The sequence below is a fragment of the Phodopus roborovskii genome, unplaced genomic scaffold, assembly GCF_943737965.1.
Source record: "Phodopus roborovskii unplaced genomic scaffold, PHOROB, whole genome shotgun sequence".
Taxonomy (NCBI): Eukaryota; Metazoa; Chordata; class Mammalia; order Rodentia; family Cricetidae; genus Phodopus; species Phodopus roborovskii.
In genome coordinates, this window is record NW_026126525.1 from 30933784 (window position 1) to 30955822 (window position 22039).

The 22039-nt window shown below is 36.2% G+C and overlaps 1 protein-coding gene across 1 annotated transcript in view; it reads left to right on the forward strand.

Annotated features, from left to right (window-relative positions):
- The window catches only part of Gabrg1 (gamma-aminobutyric acid type A receptor subunit gamma1), a 71356-nt gene that overhangs the window by 286 nt on the left and 49031 nt on the right, over positions 1-22039 (forward strand). The window lies entirely within an intron of this gene.

Here is a 22039-nt window from a genome sequence, read left to right on the forward strand (position 1 = left end):
TGTGAAGCATGGATGCTAGTTCACTTGTTTTTGAGTTCTACGGATGAACAAACTAATAGAGGTTCCATTTCTACAAAGGGAACCGGGAGTAGAAATGACTTTCCCACCATATTTGCAATTGTATGCTATTGATGAACTTTCTAAGTGATTCTGCTGTTTCAGAAACTTCCTGTTTCATGGCATGATAAATATGCTACTTGTGTATAAGACAATATTGTGGGTTTTCCCCCTCATTCATTTTAGGATAACTTTCTTGATTAAGGCAACCATTTATATGCTATATTTGACCACATATTTATAAGAATATATATATATTCAGAAATAATCCTGTATGTTTTATTAGAATTGACTTGGAACTTCTTCATTGTAATTGGTTGCCAAATCAAATAAATTAAAAAACATAGTATGAATGTCTTAGGTGCATTTTTGTGTAATACTACCATGCTGAAATCTCTAATCTGACAGGAACAAGACTGGACTGTAAAACATTTCAAAAACTTTGAAGTCATGCCGACAATGAAAGACAATGCTTATACTTGGATTGTGGAGAAAACAGAGTGTGGAAGATATTGCCATGTTTTGTTAAGATATAGATACTTTAAAAGTTTTTCTATACATTATTTCTTCATTTCATCACATGTTTTATATACATTTTCAATCAAAGTTACGGTGTTTTATGCTTTAGTGCTGTTTAGAACTCCAGTAAAGTGAAATTACTCTGAAGATAATTTTTGTATATAGATTTCTCATTTCATTTCATTACCAGTAGATAGAACATCTCTGTATCTTCAGGACGTAGACACTGAATAAGAACATAATTAATATGACCTTTCTAGATTCAAAGTTTAGTAACTGGTATGTTTATGTTTTATTTGGGTATTACAGTTTTATCTTTTTGCCTTAGAATTTTAAGTGTTCTTTATTCACAGACAATGTAATGAATGATTCCATCTATATAACACTTGGTACTGGCTTATGCCCTTGAGTATATCACATTTTATAGAAGATATTTAAGTAGAATAGATACTTTTACACCACTGCAAAAGTAAAATCAGATTGGCCCAGTGGTTTTCTAGGGTAACGACCTGCATACTCTTTTTGTCTTGATAGCTGCACATTTGTATTTCAATCCTGCAGGGATACTATCTCACAAAGAGCATATTGTCTCCAAACACATGTTTCATTTGGAGTAGATTTACATCCATTGTAGCTGGCTCCCAAACTCTCATCAAGCTAGTCAGGGGTAAAGATCTGTGGTGCTGTGGGCAGAGTACTTACTAGATGCATGTTCTTACCTGCCACAGCTCTTTAAACTCACTCGACATAGTGGTTTCATCTGCAAAATGTATTATAGCAGTAGACCATTTCTGACTGCTTCAACTGTTCATCTTCAATACATCTGAGATTTGAAATGAAATATGCAGTGATTTAAGGGTCTCTTCACAGGTCTGAGTAGTACCAAAGAGGAAAATTCTAATGTGACTACATTTCCTTTTTTATTTTTATTTTTTTTTTTACTGTATCTATGAGAGAGTGAAAATAAGTTACAAGAATCAAATTTATAAATGATTTCTTTTACCTCTATTATATAAACTGGATTACTTTGTGAGATGAACAAATATATATTGAAACAGATCAAAATATTGCTACTGAGTGCTTTGGATATGAGCCTTATGATTTCATTTTATAAAGCAGACAAATTTTTGAAGAATTTTACATTCTTTCAATACAGACTTGGAGAAAATTGGCATCAATACTTGTAAGCTATGTATGATCATAAATATTAATCCCTTTTTCTGTGTTCATTTGGGGTTTCTCTTCACAGCCAATCACAAACAGTTCTGTCTGAACGAATTTTAGTATCATACTAGTTTCTAAACTATACATTCAATGTCGTCTATTTGGAGATTTCCTAAGTTGGATTCTATTACTTCTAATATCAAATCAATAAAGAGGTTTTGTTTCCTCATTAGTTCCCATAAAGAGCAAAGGGAGACAGTGTATTGACTTTCCTCTTTGCTGAACTATGAAAACAGGTCCTCCTACTGTATCTAAAAGCTCTGGCCATGAATCCCATGTTTCCTTCTCCAGGGGCGTCTGACAACTTGGTTTATGTTTCATAAGCTTGATTTCACTCTTTATAATCTTAAAATAAATGTAAGTATAATCAAGTTTAAAAAGAGTTGGAAAAGTTTCTTTAGATTTTAACTGTTCAAAAAGTAACCCATAGTAACATTTGTATGAGGACTTACATGATTAGAAAGCCAAAGAAATATAAAATTATTTATAAACTTTCCATGGATTAAAATACCATTTAGTTTTCTACACTACACTATTACACTTCACTTACTTCTAAAATGTATTATTTTAGGTCATTTCAAAAATAAGTTCATAGGTATTATACTTATAAATGATTTTTCCTATGTTTCTAGCTTTTAAGCTTATTTTTTAGTACAATGTCAGTGATAACCATGTAACTGTTACATGCTTACATATTCAAATGACTCAGAGATAAACTGGTTTTGAGATGAGAAGTTTATAATTGATGAAGTCCCCAATAGAGAAACTTTTTGATTATGCAAACACAAAATTCCAGTACAGTTGCTTTCCATTTTATAGTTTGAAACAGTTGTTGGTTAAGCAATAAGGAAATGAATCATATTGCTTTCAAGTTTCACAGATATTTTTTATCTTATACATGTGATTAAATTTGCTTAGGATTGTAAGAATGGAGGTAGATTTCCAAGGAGATGGAGGCAAACTGAATAAAGGCTGTTGAGGTTTTGGGGAAAATGAAGGTCATATGTGGCAGTGTCTTCCCAGATGATAGAGAATGATTTGGAGCAAGTTAAATGCAAGATTTCAGGTGAATAATTTTACATGGGAGGGATCAAGTAAGATACCTTCATCATCAAATTTCAGTTTTACTTTCAGCTGTCACTTCTTCATGAGTGATTTTAGAAAAACTTTGGGGGCACAGAAATCTCCTTTTCCAATATTATTTCAACAGCACTCAATATATTTGGAAAGAGGACCTACCACATAATAATTTTAGACAAAGGACAAAGTAAGAAATATCCTATAGACTCAACATGATTCTAATATTACTTATCCTTGTTAAAGTAGTTTAAAATACACTAAAACATTGAATCATTAGATACTATTATGTATCAGTTAAGTTTTGATGAGATCATCTATTACTTATTCAAACATATTTATTGATTACCAATTTGGTATAAACACAATACTGTAGATTTACTCTAGTAAATAATAATAAAAAAACTTTACCTAAATGAAGCATATCCCTCTGCTTGGTTCTTTATGTGGTGTATTAAAGAAAAAAATGTATTTCTTATAGTTCTTCTTCCAAGGGTGAGACCTTGCAAAATTTCTCCCACCTATGTTGGGATGTCAAATGGCATTTTAGTATTTAAGTTTATTTAGGCAACTCTATTGTTGTGATTTCATGGTTGCAGGTTCCCTGTCATGTCTAAAAGGCACTGTCTAGTGGAAAGTGTCCTGATCCTTTGCCTGTTACAATCTTCTCATCTCCTCTTCAATTTTTCCTTAGCCTTAAGTGTAAGGGTTGCATTGTAGATGTGTCAATTGAGGATGGGTATTCCAAGGTCTCTGAATTTTGGCCAGGTCTCTGCAATCATCTGCAATTTTTTTTGGAGAAAGAAGCTTTTGATGAGATGTTACAGCTATTCTCAGCTGTAAGTATAAGAAGAAGTACTGAGAATACATTTACCAGTTATATTGGTTTAGTGAAAAGGTGACAGGAGGGTCTCCTCTAAGGTGTATGATGTTTCTAGTCATGGGTAGTTGGCTAGGCTGCAGAATCAGTCCTTAATTTACTCCTAGGGAATAGGCCTTAAATCTGATTAGTCAGCTGTTGGTTACCCTCCAATTAAATATTTCATTATTCACAAGTGGTGTTTTTTCATCTGTTGGTAAGTGCTGTGGTTAACTGGCTTTATGATAGGTAGGAATAGCAACTACTATTCTCTCTTGGCAGGTTACACACATTTCTTATAATACAGAAGCTATCTCTCAAAGAGGAGGCTTTCAGAACACTTCCAGATTTGTTGCTCCAAATCCTGTGACCGAACTGTGTGTTGTCTTGAGCAATATGGTCTTATCTTTGAATTTTGAGAGGCAATCAAGTGTAATGGTAATAAATAGCCTATATTGTTATGATAGTTTATTTGATCCACCTGACAAACAACTCAACAGGCAGACTCTCCTGACTAGTATTGCAGCTTTTGTTAGATAGTTCTTGGCTACTGGGATGACCATTATAACCACATATTGAATGACATTATACTCTAAAAAGTTGCTTTACTGGGTCTTGGTTACCTCACTCAGGATGATTTTTCTTGTGCCATCCATTTGCATGCAAATTTTATATATATATGTATATATATATATATATATATATATACATATATATATATATTAGCATGAAGCATCCTTTGGGTATATGCCCAAGAGTGGTATAGCTGGATATTGAGGTAGAAGGATTTCTAATCTTCTAAGAAAACTGACATTGATTTGCAAATTAGCTGCACAAGTGTGCAATCCCACCAACAATGCAGAAGTGTTCCCCTTTTTTCCACATCCACACCAGCATGAGCTATTGTTTGTGCTTTTGATCTTAGGCATCTGACAGGTGTAAGATATAGTTGTTGTGATTTGCATTCCTCTGATGGCTAAGGATATTGAACATTTCTTTGAATGATTCTCTGTCACTTAAGATCCCTCTGTTGAGAACTCTATGTTTACATTTGTACCCTATTTTTAAATTAGACTTTTTGGTTTGTGGTTGTGTAGTTTCTTGAGTTCTTTATATAGTTTGGACATTATTCCTTTTGTCATATGTGGTGTTATGAAATATTGTTTTCCATTCTGCAGGCTGTCATTTTGTTTCATTGATGGTGTCCTTTGCCCTATAGAAGCTTTTCAGTTTCATGAGGTCTCATTTATTAATTATTGATCTTAGTGCCATGTTATTGCTGTCCTATTCAGGAAGTTAAATCAGAGAAAGCAAAAATTGGAGATTCCTGTTAGCTTATCTATTTTGAGTGCTCAGCCACTCCACTCTATATAAGAACAACACAAAATGGTTTCAATAGAACATGGATATATCTAGTATAGTTTATTACCTCTCTAGCCATATACATATGATAAAAAATAAAATGTGAAAGGAGATAGAGAACTCTGGATACTGCTATTTGCCTCATTTTACAAAGGAAAATAGAAAGGTACAGATAATTTTAGATTATATTAAGGGTTTCTTACTCTTAAGTGCTGGATTTAAGATAGAAATTCACATGTTCTGTGACCAGAACCTGTATTTGTAATAGCAAATAGTTCACATCACAAATGCATTGTAAGTGTAGTTCACAATGGATGGGAACTGGGGAAGGAAGAATAAAACAATGAAAATACTATGTAATGGATAAGAGGGGAGAAACAGGAAAGGAAGAAAAAGGAGTGGAAACCTATGGCTGTATAATTGTGGGTTCATTGATGCAGACACAATTAGTGCAAAATCTTGTATGTACCTGCCACAGAGTTCACGAGATTTACTGTTTAGGGCAAATACTTGGTACCCTGGAGTACTTGATCATTAAAAATTTACCACAAGGAAAAAAATCAAAAGCAACAACTTAACAGTTTAGGTCCAATTTACTTTAAGAAATGGCTATTTATTTTTCAGGGTTCTGTAGAAAATCATGGTGGAATTTATTTTGTAGGGGTAGGCCACACACTACAATCAATAATGAAAGTCACAGGAAGCCAGTTTTTCTACAAAGAGATGCCTCATCCCCAGATCTATTCAAGCAGAAGCTTGTTAGAGTGTTCATGCACTCAGTAGGAGGCTGATGAGATTTATGGGTTTTATCTATTTTTAAGCAGTATCTAATTTTCTCAGTACTAAAATAGTTTGGCCAATTGAATTCTAATCCTTTAACAAATAGCCTTAGCTATTAATTCATTCAATGAATATTTCTTACCCATTATTCATCCAACAACTATTTACATAGTGCTCACCATGGGTTAACCAGCGTTTTGGAACTCGGTGGTAAAGAGGAAAGCAAGAAAACCTTTGGCCCTTGTGTTTGTAAGGCATAAAAGAGGGACATCGATATGACACATATGCTAGTGACACAGGGCAGAGATATTATGCCTTATTACTATTGATCCAGAGTTCTGTTGCTCTGTGTGCTTTTGTGGTTTGTTAATAGAAACAAGTAAATGTAATACAATCTGTAAGTTTTGTTCCACATGTTCAGTAAGGTGCATTGCTAATGGTGAATAATCTGTCATCAATGCCAAGTCCAAGTGAAGACCAAATTTCTGAGTTGTATTAAACCAGAATTCAGGCCAGAGTATAGAATGAGAGCTTGTGTGTGTATGTGTGTGTGTGGGGGGGGAGTTGTATTTGAAATCTTGGGAAACTTTATTTTGATCATATCATATAGCATTAAGTAGGAGAAGCATTTTTGTAATGGTTCTTAATTTCCTATCACAGTGAAGTTCTGAATTACAGGAATCATATTCTTCCAGAAACAATGTAGCACATGATTTGACATTTCTCCTTATGTTTTTACAGCTGGGTAGTAATGCTAAGAGACTGTATTCAGCCACAGAGACATGAAAACATGTAGAGAGTCTGTACTCTAACTTGTAGCTGCATGGGTATGTTAGAAAATCAGTGCTAGCAAGGCAGTGTTGGCACATGCCTTTAATCCTAGTACTCCTCGGGAGGCAGAGGCAAGAGGAGCTCTATGACTTTAAGACCAGCCTGGTCTACAAAGCGAGTTCTAGGCCAGGCTCCAAAACTATATAGATAAACCCTGTTTCAAACACCCCTACCAAAAAGCAAAAAAGCAAAAAACAAACAAACAACAACAAAAACAACAACAAAACAAAATCAATGCTTAACATATCATAGGTTAATATTTACATTTTACTATTGATGTGGTCATGTTTCTGAAATTGTTTTAGACATGTTAGAATGAAGGGTTCTGGCCACCAGTTCATAACTATGTGTACTTCTGAGTTGATCTTTTATGGTTGGGCAATACATGAAGTTTAAACGCTGGGATGCATCTGCTCTTTAGTCATCCTTTATGCACGTATTCATCAGAGCACTCACTCATTTAATACATGTAATTCAGTTTCTTCCACAAGGAGTACATTTTCCATAAAGAAGCCTACATGACTAGATTGAATCTGATCTCACAGAGACAACTGCACTCTACAAGGGAGTTCGTTTTCTGTGCAAGTGATTTATGAACAAATGCTTATTTCCAGTATTTGCTCAGTAGCAGTTCCTTGTTAACAGCCATAGATTGTCGTAATTAGCATAGACGAGAAAGAATGATTGCTTTTTACTATTACATGGATTTGTATCCCTTGCTTTCTGAAGAGAGTGTTTCAAGAGGAACTTATGTTAATGATTATTGTATTCTTATTTTAGATTCCAGCACAAGAGATAGGTATAGGCCTCTTATTTGGATGTACCTACTCATTCTCAATTCTTTCACTTTTAAGATAATTTAAAGTGTTCTATAATTGAATAAGAATCAACATGATTCCTTTACATAATTCTTGCAGACATAAAGCATTTATCTGATGCATAAAAGCATCAAAGATTTAGAATCTGTGAATGCCTTGAAGGATTGTGTCACATATAAATCTAATTTATGTCCTGTCAGGCTCTGTGAATATAAATTGAAATAGCAATTTGGCTGTTCATTTTAAAATAATCTGTACACAGTGGCCACTTAAAAAAATTCTGTACTTAAAATTAAGCATGCTTCCTGGTATAATAATAATAATAATAATAATAATAATAGGAAGCAGTTACAAAAGACATTTATAATATCCAGTTACTCCCCATACTCCTGAAGATTTTTCATAAGACACATAGTTGCTTGTTTTCTAAAGTCAGTTTTAGGGGTTTAGCCCAGAAGTTAGGCAGGCAGAGAGGGTTCAGAAGAAGAAAGTTCAATTCCTAGATTTCATATTGGGTGGCTGCAAACTGCAATTCCATCTCCATTTGAGTGTATCTTTTACTCTATTTTGTCTTCCAGAGGCACCTGTATTTGTGTTACCTCTATTTCCACATAGAATGTTAAAAATAATCTCTCATTTGAAGAATAGAATGAACCTAAAACATAAACACAGGCAAAAATATTGGTAAATTAGATGTTTTATTATCAATATTTGTTACTATACTGTGGATCAATAAAGAATATGCAGATTTCAATATCTAAAATATTAGGAAAAGATTTTTATCATTTTCTCTTTTTTAACTTAACCCTAAATATATGCCTCTAGTTATGATTTTTTATTATTTTATTTTTATTTTACATATTGATCCCTATTTCCTCTCCCTCCTTTCATCCCTCCCTTTTTCCATCTGTCTCACTCTCTCATGCCCCACGACACAACACCCCTCCTACCTCGCCCCCCACTACACATGTAGGGTGATACCTTCCAGAAGGGGTCATCTAAATCTGTCAAGTCATTTTGAGTAAGGACTAGGCCTTCTCTCCTATGTCTAGGATAAAGGAGTATCCCTCCATGACGGATGTGCCCCCAAAGTCATTTTGTGAACCAGGAATACATACTGGTTACACTGTTCGAGGTCCCTTAGACTGCTCAGGCCTTCTAGCTGAGACCCATGTTCAGGGTGTCTGAGTCATTCCCATTCTGGATTCCCAGCTATCACTCTGGGAGCCCATTAGCTCCTCCTTGTTCGGGTCATCTGTCTCTATGTGTTTCTGTAGCCTGGTCTTGTCCTACCTCTCTGCATCTATATTCCAGTTCCCCTCATTGATTAGTTGTGGGTGTTTGCTTCTGTTTCGATCAGCTAGGAGATGAGGGTTCTATGATGGTGGATAAATTGTCATCAATCTCATTATCAGGGAAAGGCATTTTTTGGTAGCCATTCCACTGTTGCTCAAATTGTTACTTGGGGTCAGTCTTGTATGTCTCTGGAAATTTCTCTAGGTTCAGTTTTCTCTTCAAACCTATAATGGCTCCCTCTTTTATGGTCTCTCTCTCTCTCTCTCTCTCTCTCTCTCTCTCTCTCTGTGTGTGTGTGTGTGTGTGTCTGTTTCTCTCTCTCCTCTTATTTATTTCTCCCCTACTCAATCTTTCTAGCCCCATGTCCTTTCCTATCCTCCCCTACTCTTCCTCCTATTCCCTCTCCACTCACTTCCACACCCCCACTCCCCATATGCTCAGGATATCTTGTCTCTTTCCTTTCCTCTCCTGTGAGGGATCTTACATAAATCTCTTAGAATCCTCCTTGCATCCTAGTTTCTCTGGATTATAAATTGGCGATCCTTTGTTCTATATCTAAAATCAAGACATGAGAGAGTACACACCATATTCCTCTTTTTTTGACTGGATTACCTCATTCAGGATGGTTTCTTCAAGTTCCATCCACCATTACTTTTTTTTTTCGAAGAATACTGTTCTGTTGTGTAAATGTGGCACATCTTCTTTATCCATTCTTCAGTTAAGGGGCATCTAGGTTGCTTCCAGGTTCTTGCTATTACAAATAATGCTTCTATGAACATAGTTGAGCACATGTCTTTGTTGCATGAATGTGGATCATTTGGGTATATGCCAAAGAGGGGAATTGCTGGATCTTGTGGTAGACTGATTCCCATTTTCCCGAGGAACCGCCATACTGATCTCCAAAATTGCTGTACAAGTTTGCATTCCCACCAGGAGTGGAGGAGTTTTCCTCTTTCTGCACATCCTCTCCAGCATAACTTGTCATTGGTGTTTCTAATTTTAGCCATTCTGGCAGGAATAAGATCGTATCTCAAAGTTGTTTTGATTTGCATTTCCCTGATAGCTAAGGACATTGAGCACTTTCTTAAGTGTCTTTCAGCCTTTTTGATTTCCTCTATTGACAATTCTTTCTTCAGTTCAGTACCCCATTTTGAATAGGGTTATTTGGTGTTTTATTGACTAGCTTCTTAAGTTCTTTGTATATTTTGGAGATCAGACCTCTGTCAGATGTAGGATTGGTTTGTGGAGTGCTATTTGGTCTGGTTAACTATACCCTTTGCCTTACAGAAGCTTCTCAGTTTGAGGCGGTCCCATTTGTTAATTGTCGATTTCAGTGTCTGTGCTATTAGAGTTATGTTCATGAATCAGATTCCTGTACCAATTTGTTAAAAGGTACCTCCTACTTTCTCTTCTAAGAGGTTCATTGTGGCTGGATTTATGGTGAGGTCGTTGATCCATTTGAACTTGAGTTTTGTGCATGGAGATAGACATGGGTCTATCTGCATTCTTTTACACACCGTCATCCAGTTGTGCCAGCACCATTTGTTGAAGATGCTTTCCTACCCTCATTGTATACTTTTAGCTGTTTTGTCAGAAATCAGGTGTTCGTAGGTGTGTGGTTAATATCAGGACTTTTTATTCCATTCCATTTGTCTACTTGTCTATTTTGAAGCCAATACCTGGCTGTTTTCATGACTATAGCTCTGTAGTAGAGCTTAAAGTCAGGAATGGTGATGCCTCCTGAATTTCCTTTATTGTACAGGGTTGTTTTGGCTATCCTGGGTCTTTTGTTTTTCCATATAAAGTTGATTATTATCCTTTCAAGGTCAGTGAAGTATTTTGCTGGGATTTTAATAGGGATTGCATTGAATCTGTATATTGCCTTTAGCAAGATAGCCATTTTTACTGTGTTTATCCTACCTATCAAAGAGCATGGGAGATCTTTCCATTTTCTGGTAACTTCTTTAATTTCTTTCTTTTAAGACACACAGTTCTTGCTATATAGGCCTTTCACTTGTTTATTAAGCATTACCCCAAGATACTTTATGTTGTTTGTAGCTATTGTAAATGTTGATGTTTCTCTGATTTCTTTCTCAGCCCTTTTGTCATCTGAATATAGTAGGGCTTCTGATTTCTTTGAGTTTATCTTGTATCCTGCTAGTTTGCTGACGCTGTTTATCAGCTGTAGGAGTTCCCTGGTAGAGTTTTTTGGGTCACTTATGTAAAATATCATATCATCTACAAATAGTGAAAGTTTAACTTCTTCCTTTCCAATTTATATCCCCTTGATCTCCTTTTGTTGTCCTATTGCTTTAGCTAGAACTTCAAGTTGAACAGATGTAGAGAGAGAGGCAGCCTTTTCTTCTTTCTGATTTAAGAGGAATTTCCTTAAGCTTCTCTCCATTCAGTTTGATGTTGGCTGTTTACTATAATATTGTTTTTATTATGTTTAAGTATGTTCCTGTTGTCCCTGATCTCTCCAAGACCTTTATCATGAAAGCGTGTTGAATTTTGTCAAAGGCTTTTTTTAGCATCTAGTGAGATGATCATGTGGTGTTTCTTTTTCAGTGTGTTTATATGGCGAATCACCTTGATAGATTTCCGTATGTTAAAACATCCCTGAAAACCAGGGATGAAGCCTACTAGGTCATGGTGGATGGATTCTCTGATGTATTCTTTGAATAGGTTTGCCAGTATTTTTTTGAGTATTTGTGCATCAATGTTCATGAAGCATATAGGTCTGTAGTTTTCTTTCTTGGTTGTGTCTTTGTGTGGCTTGGGTACCAAGGTGATTGTGGACTCCTAAAAAGAGTTTGGCAATGTAACTTCTGTTTCTTTTCTATTGGTTTGAATAATTTGAGGAGTATTGGTATTAGTTCTTCCTTGAATTTCTGGTAGAATTTTGCACTGAAGCCATCTGGCCCTGGGCTTTATTTGGTTGGAAGGCTTTTGTTGACTACTTCTATTTCATTGGCCATTATATATCTATTTAAGTTGTCCATCTGTTATTGATTTAATTTTGGTAAGTGATAGTTATCCAGAAATTTGCCCATTTCCTTTGAATTTTCCAATTTTGTGGATTACAGGTATTCAAATTATGACCTGAAAATTGTATGGATTTCCTCAGTGTCTGTGTTATATCTCCTTTTTTTTTTTTTTTTTTTTTTTTTTGAGTCTGATTTTGTTAATTTGAATGTTCTCTCTCTGCTCTTTTGTTAATTGGATAAAGGTTTGTCTATCTTGTTGATTTTCTCTAAAATCAACTCTTTGTTGGGTTGATTTTTTTGTATTGTTTTCCTGGTTTCTACTTAATTGATTTCAGCCCTCAAATTCATTATTTCCTGGCATCTACTCCTCCGGGGTGAGTTTGCTTCTTTTTCTTGTAAAGCTTTCATTTGTGCTGTTAGTTCTCTAATGTGACTATCCTCTGTTTTCTTCATATAGGCATTTAGTGCAATGAACTTCCCTCGTAGCACTGCTTTCAAGGTGTCCCATAAGTACGGATATGTTGTGTCCTCTTTCTCGTTGAATTTTAGAAAGTCCTTAATTTCTTTCTTTATTTCTTCTTTGACCCAGTTATGGTGCAATTGAACATTGTTTAGTTTTTATGAGTTGGTATGGTTTCTTTTGTGTTTGTATAGAATGTTCTATAGATGTCTGTTAAACCCAGTTGAGACATAACTTCTGTTAGTTCTTTTGTTTCTTTGTTCAGTTTCAGAGTCATGGTCTTGTCTAGTGGTGAGAGTGGGGTGTTGAATTATCCCACTATAAGCCTGTGAGATTTTATTTGAGCTTTGAGTTTTAGTAACATTTCTTTTACAAATGTGGGTGCCCTTGTATTTGGGGCATAGATGTTCAGAATGGAGACTTATTGCTGCTGGATTTCTATTGTGATGAATACAAAATAACTGTCTTCATGTCTTTTGATTGACTTTGGTTTGACGTCTAACTTGTTAGATATTAGGCTAGCCATACTGCTTGCATCTTGTGTCCATTTGATTGGAAAATCTTTTCCCAACCCTTTACCCTAAGGTAATGTCTATCTTTGAAGCTGAGATGTTTTTCTTGGATGCAGCAGAGGGATGGATTTTGTCTTCGTATACATTCTGTTAGCCTGTGTCTTTTTATAGGTGAGTTAAGACCAATAATGTTGAGGGAGAGTAAGGACCATTGATTGTTAATGCTTGTTTGTTTTAGATTTGTTGTTGGTAGTGGTTTTGTGAATATATCTGCCCTGCTTTACTTTTGGGTTCTGGTGAAGTGGGATAATCTATTGCCTCTGTCTTTGTGAGCATAGTTAACTTCCTTGGGTTGGAGTTTTCCTTCCAGAACTTTCTGTAGTACTGCATTTATAGATGTTGTGAAAATCTTGCTTTGTCATTAAATATTTTGTTTTCTTCATCTATAGTGATTGAGAGTTTTGCTGGGTATAGTAGACTAGGCTGGCATCTATGGATTCATAGTACTTGTAGAATATCTATCCAGGACCTTCTGGCCTGAGAGATTCCATGGAGAAGTCAGGTGTAGTTTTAATAGGTCTGCCTTTATATATTACCCAGCCCTTTTCCTTCACTGCTCTTAATATTCTTTCTTTATTCTGTATGTTAGGTGTTTTGATTGTTATGTGTAGAGGGGTCTTTTTTTCTTTGGTCCAGTCTATTTGGTGTTCAGTATGCTTCTTGTACTTTCATGGGCATGTCCTTCTTCAGATTGGGAAAGTTTTCTCCAGAGATTTTGTTGAATATGTTTTTGGCACCTTTGAGCTGGGCTTCCTCGCCTGTTTTTCTATGCCTATTATTTTTAGGTTTGGCCTTTTCATGGTGTCCCACATTTGCTGAATGTTTTGTGTTAAGGATTTATTAGATTTAAGATTTTCTTTCGTTGATTAATCTATTTCCTATAGTTTATCTTCAGCACCTGAGATTCTCTCTTCCATCTCTTGTATTCTGTTGGTTATGCTTGTATCTGCAGTTCCCTATTGTTTGCCTAGTTTTTCTATTTCCAGCATTCGTTCAGTGTCATTCTTGTATTTCTATTGTTGGGTGTTTTCTTGTATTACTGTCTTCCCATTGCTTCTTCCAGTTGGTGCAGGTGGGGTCTCTCTCTCTCTCTCTCTCTCTCTCTCTCTCTCTCTCTCTCTCTCTCTCTCACTTCCTCAGTGGGCTATGGATGGTCAGAAGTTGAATGTCTTTAGCTCTGGGTGGTCGAAGCTCTCTAGGAGGTCTCTCCTCAGGCAGGGGCCCAGCGATGGGAGCCAAAGATCATGCTCCAGCAGAGGCCAGTGGAAAGGGGTCAAGATCCAGCAGGCAGGGACTTAGGATGGTCCTGGGATGATGGGCATATTTCTGGCCAGGGCCTGCATCTCTGGCAGAGGCCAGGCAGTGGGGGGTCACAGATAAGGCAGGTTGTAATTCATGGTGGTCCAGAGTGTGTAAGTGGGTCTAGTGTGTTCAGTGCAGCTCCAGGAAGTTCCCCGAAGCTGGTGGAGCTGGAGGATTTGTTGGATCTGCCTTTTGTTCCAGTGTTCAACTAGGGCAGTGGGACAGTGGGCAGGATATGGCACAGGGTAGGGGGAGGGCAGGCTCTTCGTGCAGGAGGGTTGGGTGTGTATCAGAGCACCAGGAGCGCTCTTGCTGGGGACAGAACACAGGTTGGAGCTAGATTCTGGGCTAAATCAGGAAGTTCCCAGGTAAGGGTGTGTGTGGGGGGGGAATCAATGTGAACTGGTCTCAGTCTCACTTCCAGCAGAGGCCCAGCAATGGGGGGGTCAAAGCTTAGGCAGGCAGGGGCTCAAGATGATCCTGTGGCAGATAGGCTTATCTCTGGGTGTGGCCAGGAACCTCTAGTTATGATTTTAAAGAAAAAATTCTACTTGTTATAGTCCTTTCTCATTAGTGAAAATATTTATACTATTATAGCTTTCATATGATTAAATATACTATGTTGCAAAAGTTTAGGACTTGCCAACTAGATACCTAGGGTTAGGCTCATTTCTTAGCTGTGGGTGTCAGTTTATGCTTCAATCAGCTACTGAATGAAGGATCTAGGATGGCATATAAGGTAGTCATCAATTTCATTATAATGGAAGGACATTTAAGGTAGCCTCTCCACTATTGCTTAGATTATTAATTGGGATCATCCTTGTAGATTTCTGGATATTTTCCTAGTACCAGATTTTTTAGACCTATAACAGCTCAAGGGGGATCTCATGGCCCCCCAGACTGATACCTGTGAAACCAGCCTAGGACCGACCCAAACTCCCTAAACGTGGGTGTCAGTTAGGAGGTCTGGCCAGTCTATCGGGCCTCTGGTAGTGGATCGGTATTTAACCTTCATATACAAATAGACTTTGGGAGGCCACTCCACACAAAGGTAGTAAGTCATGGGTTAACCCATTGAGATTAAAAGCCTTAATCTATGTCTAGTTCAGTTTCTCTGCTTCCTGATTATGGTTGAGGTTTTGAGCTCTCTTCTTCCTGTTCCTATTTTCATTGCTGACATTTGTTGCAATGCTCTCAGCAGTGATAGACTCTCATCTTTCAGGAACTGTAAAACAAAGCAAACTCTTTCACAAAGTGTCTAATCCATGGTATTTCCTCATGGCAGGAGAAATGCAACAGTGTGTTTAATAAAACTCACCCTCCATTCCTTTTGTTCTATTTCCTTCTTCACCCTCCACCACTACTCCCTTCCAACCTCATGTATCCTGTGTTCTGTTTTTCTCTTTTCTCTGACATGTCCACACAGTGCTGACAGTAAGAATATGCACAACTGTAGGAACATCTATTTGAACATGAGTATTCCTTCTAGGAGATGAATCCTAAAGGAAATGAACTCTTTTCTCCTAGCAGTCATTGCTGGCCAAAGGATCCTGAGCTGAGAGTGGAAACTCTTGCCACATTCCTGGAAATATAAACCAAGTCTCCACTTCCTTCCTGAGAATGGCTACTTCATCAATCTGCACACTGGGATATTTCTTGTGTTTGTGAATGAAGAAAGGAAAGCTAAAACCAATGGTATTAAAAAAATCATAAAGAAACCTACTACTATAGAAGATTCCAAAAATATGTGCACACATATACAAAGAGTGTCAATGAGTTATCTTTGGATTGGATGGCAATGCTCTTACTATAAAGAAGAGGTTAACAGTCTAGTATCAGAATGTGTTATTATTATTTTTTTTGAAGTTGTTGGAAAGTGAGGTACCATAGTTCCTCTTACGTTACAGACCAGTGCCAATGTTCAGAAACTTCTGGTAAGACCTTATAACTGACAATACCATGTACTTGATCCAGTGAGAAATCAAACTGGAACACACCTGAAATAGTCACACATAGTGTCTATCTTTCATAATGCCAAAAATGTCAATGCATACTGTCAGAGTATAAAAATGATCATCAGTTGAAGTATGAATTTGGGTAAGCTCTTCAAACCTTTCAGAAACTTTCTTCTAGTTACTTATAAAAACAGGCCATAAGGTAGACCTCATATATACAATATGACTAGCATTGTAAGAAATGTTTATTGGTATAGTAATGGCACAACTGTCATGATACCCATCACTTTATGATTAGATTTAAAACTCAATCCACCATATGAAAAGTATACCAAGAACCATGGTTGGGTTGACAGATATATGGCTGCCCAGGTCATAGGACCTATGGCAGAACAATCTGTTATTATTCTGCTATATGGTTATGTTATTAAGGCAAATACCCATAATAAATGCATTGCTTAAATCTTCATGGAGAATATTTTCAGTTAGATGGTGATTAACACAGAGATTCTCAATTGGGAAAAATGCACACAATGTAAGAGTGCCGAATGTGCAGTCATAAATGGGATATCTGTGTCACACTCTCTTCTAAAGGCTAAAGAAACATAGTGGAAGAAAGTACATAAAGATTACAAATGCTGGAGTGGGTGTATTATCCATATACAATGAGGTATTTGCACATAAGAGCACTAATTGTCATGAGAGCATGCACAAGATGAATATTGCCAAAACCCAGCATTGAAAGATGAGGTGGGTTTGAAATTCTGCTTCTAGTCAGCAACTGATAGTTGCTAGAAGAGGGAGAGTCGGTTTTCTTACAGAATTTTGGCCCTGATAGGTGGAGCATAATTCACTGGATGGGCATACATCCAAAAGAATAGAAGCAGCACAAATTGAAGGGGCAGGGGAAAGACACAGAGTTATGTATGTAGAGAAAGAATTGAATTCCACAGAGGTGAAATTGGGGGAGAGTACTGAATATGACCAAAATACAAAATTCCCAAAGAGCCAATAAAAATGAAAATAAAAAATAAAGATTATTTGGCTTTTCATGAGCAGCAGATTTCAGGTGAAGTCTGTAAGAGGAAATACAACTTACCGTACTTAATAAATTTTGCTCAAATATTTATATGTAATCTGATACCTTAATTGTTATTTTGGAGTTGATATTGAGGAAGAGAGAAAACTAATATACTTATTCATAATATATATATATATATATATACATATATATGTGCAGCAAATGTTTTTTCTGCCTCAATGTTTTGTTATAAATTATCCAATAAATTATTTACAGATTTTAGAAAGATAACAGAGCTTTAAAATATGAAATAATATCCTAGTTTGAGGGTATGGAATTTGTAGGCCAGATTAAAATGTCACAGAAGATGATCAAATATATTGCAAATAATATAAATAGCTGAAGCACTCACTATGCATGGTTAATATTTATTTGAGGAGAAAAAAGTTTGATATAGGAGACTAGATTGTGGAGTCTGGTGGAGTTGTTCCAAGGGCCCTAAAACCATCACATTAGGATCCAGGACTGTGAAAATAGAGATTATATATACATCACGTGCCCTGTATTTTTTTATAGCATTTCAGTGGTTGTTGTGTTGATCACTAAGTACAGGGCTAGAATGGTTGAAAGTAAAGATATCTCTGAGAGTTTCTTCACAATTTTGGACTTTCTGGTGAATTCTGTCTTAACACTTGAAGTATGAATTTGGGTAAGCTCTTCAAAACTTTCAGAAACTTTCTTCTAGTTACTTATAAAAACAGCTATGTGTGTTGTGGCAATTATCCTTTGCTATTCTTTCAGCTTCATTGAATTCACTTTCATTTCATTTAATTGTGTTTTATTCAAGTTGTTTTCAGAATGGACCCATATCTGCTGCCAGTACATCTGTTTGAGTCTTTACAGAGAGTTTACCTCTGACTATAGACAAGATTATTTTCTAGGTCTCTAGATATGTGCATCCCTGTTGCTCATTGTACAGTTTGGTTTTAGAGGTCTCTTTGCTAGTCAACAGTGGTGTTTGGGAATTCCCACTTTTGACTTCTCTCATAGGTTGCTGAGAAACACAGAGTACCATAAAACTGTACTCTTTTAATGCAGTATGCTTCCAGTTTCTAAAGATTTTCAGATATATAAGAACACTTTGAATCAAAAGCTTTTAATGACTTGTTCAACCCTCCCAATTTTATTAACAAATTAATTGTAATACAGGCTCTAAACATTCTATCTTCTATATGTTCCCCTCTGGTATTGTATTCACCCTTATATACTCATCATTCAGAAAGATGTCAAGCCCATAATAATTACCCAGAAGTTATTGTAAACAATATATCATCATTTGTTAAAGTAGCATTGAAATTGCAGATAGACCATAACTCACAGGTTAGTTGTCTGACAAATTCTTTCAAATAAATAGGTGCTATATATTCAGCATTATTCCCACTTTATTCATATATTATTATAAATAACCTATTTTGCTAACGTTCAAGGAAATTGTGTAGTGTTTAATATTCATCATATTTACGAAATGAATTACATAATTATATATGTCAATATAATATGTATGTGTCATTTATTGATAAATGTGTATATAGTAAAATGCAACAACTATAACATTATTTAATTTACTATAGCATTCCAGCAATGAAGATTGAATAAATAAAATGGTTCTACTCCATAAATCGTTGTTGGTTTCATATATAATTGACAGTTGTATGATTATCTATGGTTTTACAATTACTAAAAGACTTCTAGAATTTCTAAAAGTTGAGGTAACAATCTCATCCTTAGCCTATATCATGTATGATGGATGGGTTTATAGACTGATACAACTCTGTCTGTCTTTGTTTGAAATCTTTCCTCATACTTGTGTAACAAACATTTTACCTACTCATTCATCCCCAGCTCTGCAAGCTGACAATCTAATGCCTACAGATCCATTAGCGAAATCATCTGTGTCTTATACTTAATTACCAATTGAATTAAATTAATAAGTCTCAACTTGAATTTGTTTACTGAATGTTTTATAAAAAATAATAAAGTATTTAAAATCTGTAATTTGATACTCAACATTTCTTGAAAGGGCATTTAATCACTATTCCTTTCTCAGCTCCATAAACCAAAACTAATGACCAACTAATCTAGTTAGTTACATTTATTAATATTAATATCATTTAAAATTAAAAAGTTAAGGCAATTAAATGTACAGAATAATGTTAAAATAAGATCAAAACGTGTAGTCAGAATTTATGAGCATATTATTATCATCCTTTGAAAATGTCTAATGCTGCCAATACAGGTTCTTTCTCCAAGTATACTTATCCTGTATCATTTAATGTCTATTACTCATTCTTATTTCTGGACAGCCAAGTTGGTATAATCTCAAAAAAAATAATAGCAATGATCACATAAATTATTAAATTTGATATTTTTAATAAACTTAGTAGCAGTAGTAATAATAGTATGAATTTTTCTTGTGATGATAATAGCAATCGATTACTATGTGAGTAGCAGTAGCAAAATATACATTATATTTATTACCTCGAGGATTTCTTCCATATATACTCAATGCAATAAGCAGTAATGAGTCTGTCTTTCCCAAGAAAATATATAGGGTATATCTAAATGAAATTTATGACCCTATCAGTGGTTGCACTTGAAATTATAACCTTTTTTTAAAACCATGGGAAACAGGCTGATCAATACTCCCTCTGAGTTAGAGAAATTCCTTGGGCAATTCATTAAACTGGTCTGGATTACACTCTGTTTCCTTGTAGATTAATGGGACACGTTCTCCTATTTGTCAGAATCAGAACACACTGCCCTTTTTATGTGATCTATCTATGGAGGTACTCTATAATTCATCATCCAAACTAGGTCATTTTAAAAGTGAGAGGGAGTCATTTAAAACTATTCCAGGGAAACATGTCTACAGTAGTCTTGTTCTGAAAAAACTTAAGAATATTCATTTTATATATATACCATCATTGGTCTATGGTGGTTGCTTGATTTGCTTTAGACACATGTATCTTACCATAGTGATAAACATGACCCCTCTCCTGGTTGTATGGTGTAGTCTCACTAGTCTTTACATGAATTATCTCTTAAATACCAGGTAAAAGCATTTACTATATGAAAAATAAGTAATATAGCTTTCAATGTAATTTCATGTGCTAAAATGTGTCATCAGACAACTTTTCAGAGTGCATTACAGTTACACTTAGGACCACATGACACATGTGGCTTAAAACTTTCTTCTAGTTATAAACCAGTTATAAAACACTGTAGAAACAGGAGCTTCAGAGTATAATACAGATGCTGAATGAGACAAGGCATATTTGAGATACTTGCGAGGAAGGTATAGGAAAAGTTATAGCAAGAGGAAAATAGAAGAGAGGAGCTTTGTGCAAAAACATACTTGATATTGTGAACCTGGAGAGGGAAGAGGAAGTTTAGACTGAATATCTCCAGGGTACATTGCTTTTTTTTTTTTTTTTACATATCAGTCACCAGTCACAGTTTCACTTTCCTCCTCTCTTCCCATTCGCCCCCCTCTCCACCTCCCATCTACCCCATCCACTCCTCCATTCAGAAAGGAGCAGGCCTCACATGGGAGTCAACAAAACATTGCATATCAAGTTGAGGAAGGACAAGCCCTTCCTCCTAAATCAAGGCTGAGTGATATATCACAGCATGGGGAATAGGTTTCAAAAAGCCAGCTCATGCACCAAGGACAGGTCCTGAATCCACTACTAAAAACCCTCAAACAGAACAAGCTACCTAAGTTCTACCCACATGCTGAGGCCTTAGGTTGGCCCCATGTAGGCTCCCTAACTGTTGATCCAGAGTCCAAGAGCTTCAATGAGCTCGGGTCAGCTGTCTCAGTGGGTTTCTCTATCATGATCTTGACACTACCCACCTCCCTCTCTTCACCTGGACTTCTGGAGCCCAAAACTTGGCTGTGAATCTCTGCATCTGCTTCCATCAATTACTGGATGATGGCTTTCTGATGACAATTAAGATAATCACCAATCTGATTACAGGGGAAGGCCAATTCAGCTATCCTTTCCATTATTGTTAGGAGTCTTAGCTGGAGTTATCCTTGTGAATTCCTGAAAGTTTTTGTCACTCTTCTAAGAAAGGCCTAGTTACCAGGATGCCTTAGTTGAGTGGCAGTAGGCAGGAGTGGATTCACTACTGCCCCCTCATGTTCAGTTATTACTTGAAAGCAGCAGTTGAAAGACGGTCTGTATAGCCACAGAGCTACTCCCTGGTGTCAGCAGTTGGAAGATTGGAGAGCAATGTTCCCAGGTCATAGAGCTAATAGCAAATTTCAGGGCTGTCATGGCAATTTTGTTGACAGAATAATGTTCTGTCCCTTCCCATAAACGGCTCAATTTAGTTATTTATTTTTCCATGATTAGAAATTCATTTCAGAGCAGTTTTTGGTATAGATGAAACAACAGTTCATTTTCAGGCTGTGGTGTCTACTATATTAGCACATTTCTGTACATTAATATTACAAATCATGAACTGAAAAATTGTGTAGTATTATTAATAAAAAATCTTCTATAAAACATCTTTGAGGTGACAGGGCTGACCTGCCCCTGTCACCTCAAAGGATGCACTCAGGCAGTATGCTGATAAGCCCAAGGTTTCATGATTGTATAGTCTGCACACAGATACAAAGAACCCCTTTAAAAGAAAGACTCCCACCACTTAGGCTCTCTCCCTGCTGTGTCTTTACCTTCTCTCTTTCTTGCTCAATTCCCTATAGTTCCTCTGGGGCAGAAAGGACTTTTCTTGTCTCCCTCTTCTTTTCTGTCCTCTCTCTGTGTCTCTGTTCCTTTTTTCTCATTCCTCTTCCCTCCCTTTCCTTTCTAATGAAACTTTTCAGTTAAGCTCTGTCTGCTTGGCATGTT